This window comes from Gouania willdenowi, chromosome 14 (assembly GCF_900634775.1).
Source record: "Gouania willdenowi chromosome 14, fGouWil2.1, whole genome shotgun sequence".
Taxonomy (NCBI): Eukaryota; Metazoa; Chordata; class Actinopteri; order Blenniiformes; family Gobiesocidae; genus Gouania; species Gouania willdenowi.
Genome location: NC_041057.1, coordinates 22,932,831 through 22,945,287, shown reverse-complemented (window position 1 = coordinate 22,945,287; position 12,457 = coordinate 22,932,831). Strand labels below are relative to the sequence as shown.

Sequence of the window (12,457 nt, the reverse complement as noted above, 5' to 3'; positions counted from 1 at the left end):
CTAAATCTCAGCTCTATTGTGGTACATCTAGGGCAGGGCAAAAAAAATTGATTCAATCGGTTTATCGAATTTGAAGATAAAAAATATTTTTATTTTGCAAATTCGAGTTTTAAAAAAAGTAAATAAATAACAAAATTTAAATGTAACTTTTTATTCTTTCCCCACCATATTTTTTTCAGACTTTTTTGCATTCTGTCCTTGTGGGTTACCGTAGCACGATGTAAGCCCGCCCCCTCTTTATTTACATGTGTTTACCCTTTGAGTAGGCTATATGTGCGCCACAGGCATGTTTCATTTTTTTATTCTAACTATGCTGAGATGCTAAGGGAAGAGTTTATTATTTTTTAATTGTATTGTTATATGTTATAAAATATGTAGTGATCTGATTTCTTAATCAGAAAATTGAAGCTCGTGTGAAGTCGCTGTTGCACTTTTGCTTAAACCTGGGTTAAAACTTGAAATTGTTGAATGATATTTTGGGATTGTTCGATGCATTTTAACTCTTGAGGACAATCACAGCAATAAAGTTACACTTTTGACAATATATCTGATGTGTGCAGTCACTTTTAAGTGCATTGAAGAAAAAAAAAAAATCAAAAATCTTTCTTTTTTTGGCAAAAAAAGGTCGGTACATCCCGTCACCGACTGATGAGCAGTGTTTGAATCTCCTGCATACAAATATTTTCAATAGTGTTGCTATTTCACTCCATCTGGTGTCTCATGAGCCAAGCAGTGGCTTTAACATCACGAGACATGCTAGCTGGCAGCTTGTTGGTGTTTAAAGTCTCTTTAAGTCAGTTCCGTTAGCGTGAGGCCACAGCAGCTAATGCCTTTTTTATTGCTTGTTTCGCAACTTGCAGGAAAACAATGCAAAGCTAGTTCATTTCTCCCATTGTCTTGCATTAGTCTACCACCATTAAACGTTTCTGAGTGAACGTATTTCACCAGCTCGTAAAAAGGCCATTTGGCACTGGTTTGACGCACTGCGATTATCGTCAAAGCTCTTTTTTCCCAGCAGGGTTAGGTTGGAGATGAGGGACAGCGAATCACAGGAATTGCATCGCTACACGGCGACTTCCAAGAAGACAAGCAGACCTCATTTTTGACGCCTCCAATAACCTCCTCGAAGGGGATGAACATTAAAGAAATTCTTTCCAGTTTTTTTTTTTTTCCACCCTCTTACGTTGTATTTACTACTTTAAAAAAGCTGATTAAAAATGAATGCTCCTCATTAGGGTTGCAAAAATAAAAAGGATCCATTACAGTAGCTACACTCACTGACCCCTATTGGACCTGTATCCTTAATTGGGCTCCCTTTTATTTGAGTAAAATATGCCCCATTTCCCCTTCTTTCAGGTTAGGGTGTTCTTTAAGCTAATGAATGCTGCAGGAAACTAAATCTGACAAGTTTGGAGTGATTTCCGAATGTCTTTTAGAATAAAGAGGAAAATCTACATTCCTGTAGTACATCAGTGTCTGCTGGTTGGATCATTAACAAGTCTGATGTTGTTCTAGTGTATAACAAGTTCTCATTATCTTGAGATAAAATGAATTACAGGTAATACAATCCTCCCAATCAGTTCATGTTTTTTAGACAATGTTATTATCTTTAACTCAGCCAATCCTTTCTAACCCAAAGAAATAACTTCATCAAAAAATTTAAACAAAGGTTCTAGTTGGATGTTGATACTCTCAAAACCTAAATAATGTTGATCATGAAACGGTACTTTTTATATTTTGCAGCTCTTCCATAATAAAAGTTGTGTGTCCAACTTGTGCTTTGTTCATGTTGTATTAGATTAGAAGATTAAAGAAGAACAACATGTTTTTTCAGTCCAGACAGATGAAATGAAGGTGAAGAGACTTCCTTCCTGAGGAATGTTCCAATATGTTTCAGAGCACATGACCATCAACAACACATGTGCGCATTCATGCATATGTCCCGAGAGATGAAAGCAACAGAGTATCTGCTGTTTGGTCTTTAAATGGAGCATCCTTATCCTTAGGCTTACATGGTTCTGTCTGACTTCACTCAGCAGTCAAAGCCCCCATTGTTGGTCATGACAGGTAACTGGGAGCATTGGTTTGTATGCTCATTGCTCACCATTTAGCACTTTTCTTCACGGAACATAACCAATCTGCTTTGTGGATTTAAACAGTGCCTTGTTCTGTGTGTCCGAGTACAGCTGCTTATCAGGTTCTACATTCACTTCCTACAACGTGCCTAGGCCACTGATCATTCTGCACTCACACGCACAGCTGTTTCATCATCAACGCTACAGGAAGCATGCCGTTGCCATGTGATACAACCCACATGAAGAGGCCCCAGAAAATTCCTCTTATAGCATCTTCAGTGAGTCCTGGCAGGACTTCCTGTCATCCTTTGATTCATGTGAACATACTTCCACAACCTCCATTCTTTGTGTAAAGCAACGTCAGTGTTAACATTTGGTAAACAGTGTTTATAATGTGTTTCAATCATTTTATACAGTATCATGGATCTTTGTTACCTGCGTTGTACATGTTATCTAGCTCATGGGCTAACCACTAAGCTGACACTAACACGCTATCTATCGTTTATTTGCACCTCATGTACAAACTATGTTATATGTGTATATATGTATATATGTATGTGTTTGTTGCACAATTTTAAAAGCTTATTTTATTCTGTATTGTTACAGTTTCACAGTAATCGTCATCAAAGACTCTTTGTGTTTGTGGAGTTCTTACAACTGTTTAACTGCTTGGATGATTTATGGTGCGTTCAAACTCGCTCAATGATTTGTTTGCTGGGAAAGTCCACCTCGTTTGGGCGGTGTGAACATGCAAACAAAGTCTAGAGCAGATCAAACAGGCAGATTCTAGAGCGATTGTTTCTGCCAGTCTTGGAGCGTTTCCAATCGAAGTCTAGAGCGATTAGGTATAATGTGAACACAATCGTTCTCGGATTGCATGATGACGTAGAGCGCACGGCATTGTGGGTGGTCAGAAGAACCGACAAAGTTGAAAACAGGGCATTAAAACCATCAAAAGCACGGCAACTTGTTGTTGCTCCATTGATGAATGTTGTGAAAAAACAACCAGAGAAGAAGAAGTTTCTGAGCACTATTAAGCGCTCACTTTGTCCCATAGCCAGAGCCTCTTCTTCAGGTTTATGTTTCTCTGCCTAATAGAAGTCTCTACTCCAGTAACGGAACCCTCAAGTCATGGTTAGCTCATGCAACTCCACAAGAGGCTTTTGGAGCGGATCAGAAGTTCCACTCTGAACGCAAACCGAGCCAAACCAAAGTGATACAATCATCAACTGTCCTCCGCCCCTTGGACCGAGTCCGCGACTACACCGGTGTGAAAGTACACTTAGTCTGAACAACCACTTAGTCTGAGACTGCTGTTGATTGTAACAACAAGTATTCTTATTTTGATGTTTTTGTGCAGATACATCCAGTGGACATCACAATGAAAGTAGGGTTAACTTGTTCTTTTCATGGAGACATATCATGTGACCTAAAACTAAGATGGGGAGGGGGCCTGTGTATATGTCAGTATCGGTAATTAACATCAGATTTCAGATATTTAGTGTTGGACAATATTGGCAAAAAAGCTCTCTCTTCAAATCCCACATACAGTTAGTTCTTTGAACCTGAATAACATATTGAATGTTAGACAACAGTTTGAAGGTGGATACTTCTTAGTTTAGATTTAGACAGTTTAGACAATTTAAATGGACCATCTTTTGTTAGCACATTCGTTTTCAACAAAAATCACAGCTTTCTAATGGCAAGGCAAACTCATACTCAAGGCAAGTCAATGTGCTTTACATGATCAAAAAGTGCAACAGAAAACATTCACCAGCTTAAAATCAATAAGAACATCGGCAGCAAACACATTACATCAAAAATCTCCCTCTCAATTATACGCAGTAGATAAAAAGAGTGACTTTAACTTTGATTTAAAAATGTTCACATTGGATGCTGACTTCAGCTCTAATCACCTGTAAAGGACAGTTTTAAACAAAGGAGGCGAGCACCCTATTGTTCCCTGTGAGATTCGAACCCTCGACTAAAACCCATCTCTTCTTCTTTTGGTATTTTTATGGGTTACCAAACCAAACCTGCACTTCTGCAGCTTCTCCTCAACCTCCTCCTGTTAGCTTGTCCTTTACCACAGCAAAGAAGAAAAGGCTACGAGCTCAGTGTAACCCACCTCTGCCTTAGTCTGTCACACTGACAGCACACTTCACTGCTGTCCAAATTCCCTCATACATGCACTGTGAGACACATACATTCTTCTGTTTCACACTTCCTCTCTCAGCATCTCATCATAAACATTTTCCACTTATACAAAGACAGCACAGATTCTTCTGACATCCACTGTACGTCTTCTCTGGAGCTGATGTAAATACATAGACAACCCTTATACTCACTCCTAACCTGTAGAAGGGAAAAATAAAGCCGTTTCTGCCCAGTTTCAAACCAGAGACCTTTGGCGTATCAGTCACCACTCAGCCCTCCCTGTCCTGTCTCTGTGCACACATCGCTGCTCCTCAGACTGACAGTCACTAAGCAAACACATAGAGGAACAATCAGAGGTCTGATCCCCTGTGGAGATGTTGACATTTCCTGCTACTCACACAGTGACACGTGCATGAGCATATGTGGCAGTGCACAAGGACAGTTGAGGCTCTGGATTTGTCACAGTGTGAGCCCACCTTAAGTCCTAAGCTAACACTGAGCCACGCAGGACTGATGAATGTGTGCCTTTGGTGGGAGTAACACCTCCACCTTGAAAGCTTTAATCTAAAAGAATAGGTTCAATATTAGCAAAAAAAAAAAAAAAAAAAAAAAGGTGCCGGTTGTTATTTGGATATTCCGTTTCAAAACAAAATAAAAATAAAAAAAAACTATAAAGTTCTGTGGTCATTTTGTTTGACCGATTTAAAACCAAAACCATAATATAGAAAAAAAACTAAAACCAGATAAGCAGTTTTATTTTCTAAAATTAAAACACTAATGGTGAAATCTTGTTCCATTTGTGTGATATTTGGATATTTACTGGTAAATTCTTAGGCGAGTGTATTGCAACATGTCAGCACGCCACACAGAGAGGATAGCTGCTCTCACATGATTTCTAGCAGAGGTTTCCCGCACTGCTCCTGTTTGGTTGTTGCAGCTCGTAAACAGCAGTTTAGTGTTTGCAGTTTGCAGTGTAATGGTCCAAGTAGTATCCAAATAAACTGGTGACTGACTATCCACCGTGAGTCTGATGTCAAGTAAACTAAAAATGATTAGAGACTTTTACAAAGATGATTACACAGCTTTTGTGAGAGCTGTAAACACAATATTTTCCATGTTTTAATATCCAGCAGCTGTCAACACATAGACGTTGATTACAATAAACGCAGGGCACCAGTAGATACATACCACCAACTCTGGTTGCTTTAATCGTCTATGTTCAAGTAGTTGTCGTAACCTATGCATATTTTATTTAGATTTTTTATGTGTGTGTGTGTATTCATAATGTTTCAATTCACCAGTACACCAGTCATGTGACTTGTCAAGTTCCACTCAGTGCTTCAAACAACAGGCAGCTTTCGCCCTTATTTTCCCGTAGATATCCAAATATCCCACAAACACAAACAATACAATATTTTAATTTTAAAGCAGAAAAAACACTGCTCATTTGTTTTTTCTGTATTTCTGGTTTGGTTTTAAATCAGTAAAACCACACTATTTATGTGTCTTCTTGATTTGGTTTTGAAATGTAATATCAATAGAACGAATGATTCACGGATTTAGAATAATCATAGAATGTTTGGTATAAATGACTGGACTAAGATTTAAGTTTGCAGTTATTAAACTAAGAGTTTGAAAAAAAAAAAAAGAAGCACCATTTGACCTTTTGTTACGTGTCACATTAATAAATTGCTGTTTAATTTGTGCTTATTGTTTGATTGCAGATTTCCACTGCTGCTCTTAGGCTGATTCAATATTCAATCAGAATGCAGAAACCTCTATATTAGTTCCTTTGTTAGAATGAAGCTCACACTGCATGGATCCTTGGATTAAGCAGGATTATAGGAAGCGTTTGAGCAGTTGTGCTGCTTTTGTTTTTCATTAACGGCTGACACATCCCAGCCTGAGTCTTTGCTTCACACAAATATGAGCAGCAAACCTACTATTTTTAGAGCCATGAACCACACATGCATAATGTTGGTGAGTCTTCTGTTCTGAACAGCTGCTGATGTCACTGTGTTTGACTCTGTTGCTATGACGCCCTCGCCTTTCACTTTTCAGTTTGAGCCAATCGGAGAGGATTTTCAGCCAGCTATGATTTGTGATTTGCCGTGTATTCTTGCGTGTCTGGTGCACGTTTCTTTAACAGTGTCACACTGCACTGCACTGATGTAACATCAGCGTGTTTGGAGCCTGGATGAGTGAAATCACTGATGCACACGGAGCTCGACACTACAGCAGTGGTTCTGAACTTGTAGCCTGGAACCCATGTGATTCCTTATAATACAGTTTACTGTATTAAAGGTTCAGTATTATGCTATTTTTCACCCATCTCAATTTGTTTTAAGAACCCCAACATGAGGGGTGTGTATTGCAGTATTGCAACTTAACTGAGGAATATGCCTAGAACAAGAAATAAATGCAGAAAGTTAGTACTTTCTTTTTGATCTTATTGAAAAAACACAAGCTGGTCAGCATGCCCAGGTTTCAGCGCACTTCTTTGTGTAGTTATAATGTCTCCTGCAGTGGAAAAGATTTTCCTGGTTAAATAAAGGTAAAAAAAAATGCATTTTGAGGTTATTGTGATTGTGAGTCCAACAAACTCTGCTCCACAGTGTTTGCTTATCACATCAGTCAGTCAGTCAGCTGTTTCAAACACTCACCAGAGCTGCTATGTCACTTTCTATATTCTATAGTCCATTTAAAATGATAGTCCACTGTTTTCTCCTACCGCTGCATCACGTTGGGTCACAAGCACGTCAGATTATGTCAAAGGCGGTATAACGGCTACTAAAAATGGAACTGATTGTGAGAGCTCAAACTGCGCTTCAAATTATCTACACACTGGCTGTACAGTAAATATATTATCTGTGGATAAAGGCACTAGTGGTAAAGGGAGCAGACTTGTAATCAGAGTTTTAATCTACCTGGTCCATCACTGTGGGATGTTGATCAGTCCCTTATATTAACCCTAACTGCTCCCTGGGTGCTACACCGTGGCTGCCACAGAAAACACATTTTGTGTATGTAGCTTTACATATATGACAAAGTACAATGTATATTCTAGATTAAACTGCAGTGTTTGTTTTACCCGTGAGGTAGTTTGAGAGGGAGAGGCTCACATTCTTATGTAGGGAAGGAGGAGCCAGGGTTGTCAGGAGGAGGAGTTTTCGCGTTGTGACGTCACAACGCAAGATAAATCCAACTCGCCCGTTTGGAGCTGACTTTTTACAAAATGTGGAATAACAAGAGAGGGAGGAAACAGAACTTTTTACACTGATCTACATCACCATAGCAAAACCAGTATAAAGTGATTTTTTATGTATTAGTATTGACTGACTGAATTCATGTTTTTGTTTTAACATGATTTTTCCATTCAGATTATACAGACTAGTTTAGAACCACTGCACTGAAGAGCATACATGGATGATATCCTGCTTTATTGTTGTGAATCTGCATGGTAAAATAAGTGGTACTCTCACATCTGCATGGAGAAGATGCAGAGAAACACATTGCTTTGTTTCTCTGACTGATCACATGATCCATGATTAAACATCAAGGGCAGTGAGAACATTTAGTGAACTTTAATGACTCATTAAAAGGGACATTTTTGCTCCGTGATGAAACCCTTTTGTTTTGCTAGGAGTTTTCTCAGCCTCGTGGGGGCTCTAACTGTGTGTGCTGGCATATAACCTCACATTTGTGAGCTTCTCTTTGAACACTGTGTACCCTTTGCCTACTGTGAGATCATCACTTGGTATGTTTACTCACTGAAGTGGATAAAAGTAACATTCAATGCTAAAGAATATGTCTAAGAGGAAGGCTGTCTTAGCTCTGATGTAACTCTGCTCTTTGTGAGACTTAAACTCAAACCTGGTTGGTGTTCGTGCTTTACTGAATGAGATTTTCTTATGACTTCTTTACAATTCAGTTACAGCTTATTGAGGGACTGATGGAATAGGTTGTAAATAAAGCAATTACTTTGCAGTTTGTGAGACTCCAAATCCAAACCTGTTCTTAGCTTTAGGAATATCAGTAAAATAACACATGAAGTTTTCTTTCTGCTTTTATAATGTAACAATGACTAAAAGCGAATATTTAAAGGCATTATAGAGTGGGAGACTGGAGCAGTAATTAAAGGTTAAAGGTGCTACTGAATGGGACGATACTGTGAGAAGTGGAAGCCATATGGTTTATAGAGAAGCAGAGTAACAACACACTGCCCATCTGTTTCCTGTTGAAAGAGGAATGAGGAGGTTTGGACCTGATGAATGACTTTCAAGGATGCTCATCTTACGCTAATACTGTAAGTATGTATAGGTACTTGGCATATATGAATATATCATCTCTAATAACTTTGTATTTTTGTTTGGTTGATTTGAAACTGTTATATTCATTTTGGCTGTTTTTCATTATTTTGGCCAAATTTCAAAAATCAATATCTCAGTTTGTAATTGACCGATCTTTATGAAACTTGACTGAATTGTGGGCGCCGCAAATGGCTGCTCCGGTTGTTGATGTATATTCTTTCGCTGCAACTACCAAGTCAAATTCCTAGTATTGTTCCAAACAGAATCTGGCAAATAAAGCATTTGATTCTGATTCTGAATCGGTTCCTCAATTACTCCACAAAGTTTCATCCGGATCACACATTTTGTTTTTCTTTAAATGGGGGTACACTGCTCATACATTTGGACTTACTGTACTGTGGCGGGATTCGATTTTCGTTCAAAAAGAAGAACCACGATCATCCATATGGCAAGTCGACTTTCATTTATTTTTCCAAAAATGGTGCCGCTGCTCCGTCACATGTACTATCATTATTAATTGAGTTCCAAGCCTTTAAAGCAGACATAGGCAACTGGCAGCCCAAGGGCCGTGACCCCCAAAACAAATCCCCAAAAATTTCATGAAGTTGGAAGGATTACAAAGCCCAACATAATACATAAAATAACTCCCCAAAACACACAATCTGACAGCAAAATGCACAACAAAAATGCACAAAGAAATACGCTAAATGACTCAAAACACAAACCGACAACAAAGACAGACACAACAACCACTTAAATAAACAAAATGACTACAAAAACACAAAAAAACAACATTGTAGAATCGCTCCAAAGGCACAAACTGTCAACAAAATTACACAAAATGACAGGAAAAGACAAAAAACAACAACAAAAATACAGAAAGTGACCCCAAAACCACATAAATAGACAACATAAATGCAGAAAATGACAGGGAAACACAAAAATACAACAAATAACATATTGAATCCAAAAACACACAAAATTACTAAAAACTGACAAAACAAAGACATTAAGTATTATATTAATGCTCAGATCAGTCATTCTGCTGACATAAATGTTGATAATGTAACCCTTGGATCAGATACAATCACATTTTTATGGCCCCTGCTATGACAGTGTAGCCCATCCCTACTTTAAAGTGTGAATGACCATGGTACAATGATGAGGATCACTGATCTAGAATAGACAACAGACAATAAGAAGATATTTGGCACTTGGTGGTTTGCGCTCTGCGAGTGCTCTTGTTCTGAATATTTTCTACACTAAACAAGGCGATAAAACCTCTTTCTTGTGACTCTGAACACCTAATTACTGGTAGATGATGAAACACATTGTGGTCATCTTACAGAGTTCGACATCCTTACAGAGGCTGATTGCAGCTTGAAGCGTGGAGGTCACAGAGAGTATCAACTTGAAAGTACTTTACTGACCCAACCCAATGCTCCCCTCCTGGAGCTTATTAACCAATCACAAGGCAAGGCTGGATTGAAGCTAATAAAAGGCTGGACCATCCACAGGGAGCAGAAGAAGATTTATGTGGCCTGTATGAAAAGAGCATTAGGGGACCGACTAACTGCCACTTTAGCCAAGCAGGAGCAATAAAATGGTAATATCTCTTTTGCACTAATCAACAGACTCACAGAGAGCAGTGACATTTTGTATGTGCGTTAAAAACAGCCGGGTTCAGAGGTGGCAACAGTGATGTGAAGAGGGATGAAAATGAGGTGACCTGATTTGCCTCTAACAGCTAAGCTGGGTCCATTGTTCTCCTGAAAGAATAGCAGCTTGAAACGTGCCTGAAAAAGATCAGACCAGTAACAGCTTCATCATAATTCGCTCTTTTGTTTGGAAACCAAAGACACATTAAGTCTGTTTCCAGTCCAATTAGTGTTCCCGGCCAGCTCCATATCTCCTCACATCACGTCTTAATTAGGCACCTCTTTAGGCTGAAAGGGTGTGGATGATTCCCTGGTTGGCCTCAAACATCACGTTCCTCTGTGCACCCAGGAATCAACATGATACATGAAACAATAAACACAAAGGGAAAAGAAAGAAACGAGCCCCCCAGAGCGCATGCTTCCCTGCCCCCTGCAGTCACATCTTCCTTATAAAGACTAATTGTACATTTTGTGGAAAACACTTCATGTTTTTTCGTAGAGATAAATAGAAACTACCCCCCAGCAGTTGTCTTTTCACTTCCATCTGGTTAGAGTCATAAAGTCATGAAGTCCACAACCTAAAAAAGTGCAAGAAGGAAATCACTGTAACTCAATGAAAACCTGCAGTAAATACAGCCGCACAGTGACTTCGCAGACTCTTTAAAGTTAATATTAGTATGGAGGCTTTGAAATCTTTGTGCCAGAAATCAAACACCAACTACATGGAGGCAGGAACGCAGTGGGAGGAATAAGAAAGGCACAATTGTAGTTCAAGTGGTTAGATCAAAAAGCAACCAAGCACAAAAACAAGCAATGCATATTTTCTCAAACGACCCAAACATTCAAAGGCCCATTCAGACAAAATAGAAGGATGAATGGCACCTCACAGAAAAGGGAATTTCTCACACTAAGTTAAGACCCTAATGAATCACATAAAGCTACTTCATTGCATTTTCTCAAACACAGGGACATGTGTGTGCAGAGAGGACTCCAGTCAATCGATACGAAGGCTGGAGGATCAACCCTGAAAAGTCTAGGCTTAGCATGTAATCTGGATTTGATTCTGTTTCAAGCATCGGAAGTCTTTTCCTGTTATATCTTCTGTTAAATAACGGCAAGGACAGACCCAAACAGTAGCCTAACTTTCAACCTTAACTTTCCTTTTCTTTATTGTCAATGAGTTTACTGAGCACACAAATTACTGCTCTGGCCTGGTGGATGAGGAGGACTGCAGAATAAAAACATGTTGGAGGAAAAAGCCTCAGGAACATCACAGGCTAATATCTGTTAGTCATCCTTTCTGTGCTGTGCCTAGAAAAGAACTGGCTCACGTGCACGAACACGGAAGAAAGAGAGGGAGTGAGCGACCTTTCTGCAGTGCAAAATAAAATGTCAATAAATGCATCAGCTTTTAACCTGTGTGTTGCCATACATGCAGCTATATTTGGGAAATGCATCTCTCAACACACCAAAACATTTATTTTCCAAACAATTGCTATTTCATTCATTAAAGCAACAAACAGCAGTCCTAGTCAGTAAAGAATGGTAAATCAGTTCATAATTTACATCCAGTATCGGGATATAAGTCAGGGGAGTTGCAAAGAATTGACTCAAAACCCGAAAACAGAACATTTTACAAACACATTTATTTAGTAAAATAAAGCAATTAAGAGGTTTATGAAAAATATGGCTTATGTATTTGTTTCAATCTTAACTGTATGAAATCAGTGCGACTGAAAGTCACTGATAAAAACGAATAAATGTTTGTAAATTATTCTGATGCACAATGCAGTCCCCACAATCACAAGCAGAGGGTGGTGTTCTGATAGTGAAATGTCATTGTAGAGATTTAATAGCTTTAAATCAGAAATGATAAGTTAAGGGATAATAAAATATGAGATGCAAAGTATGAGCAGGTTTCTTTTTTTTTAAATCATAGACTGACAATCTCTTTTCTATACAAATGTCTTGTCATTAAGATTGTCTTATCTCGCCAATCCGTGGAGTTACTATGAATTAACCTCAAAGTTGAAAATCCAGATAAATTAATGTTTTAAAACTTCAAACTTAAATTTAAAAAAAAAAAAATAATTTCAATCACAAAAGAAAACAATTGTTCTCAAAGTCTAACCCTCACTACATCCTCTTCAGGTTAATAGGCAAGTCACATAAGAACAATAGTCAACACTCAGAAAGCGAGGGATGAAAGGATGACTACACTGATAAATAAATTAAATCTAAGAACAGAGAAAGAACC

At 38.5% G+C, this 12,457-nt stretch overlaps 1 protein-coding gene across 6 annotated transcripts in view; it reads right to left on the bottom strand.

Annotated features, from left to right (window-relative positions):
• Nucleotides 1-12,457, bottom strand: part of abr (ABR activator of RhoGEF and GTPase) — a 174,114-nt gene that overhangs the window by 8,719 nt on the left and 152,938 nt on the right. The window lies entirely within an intron of this gene.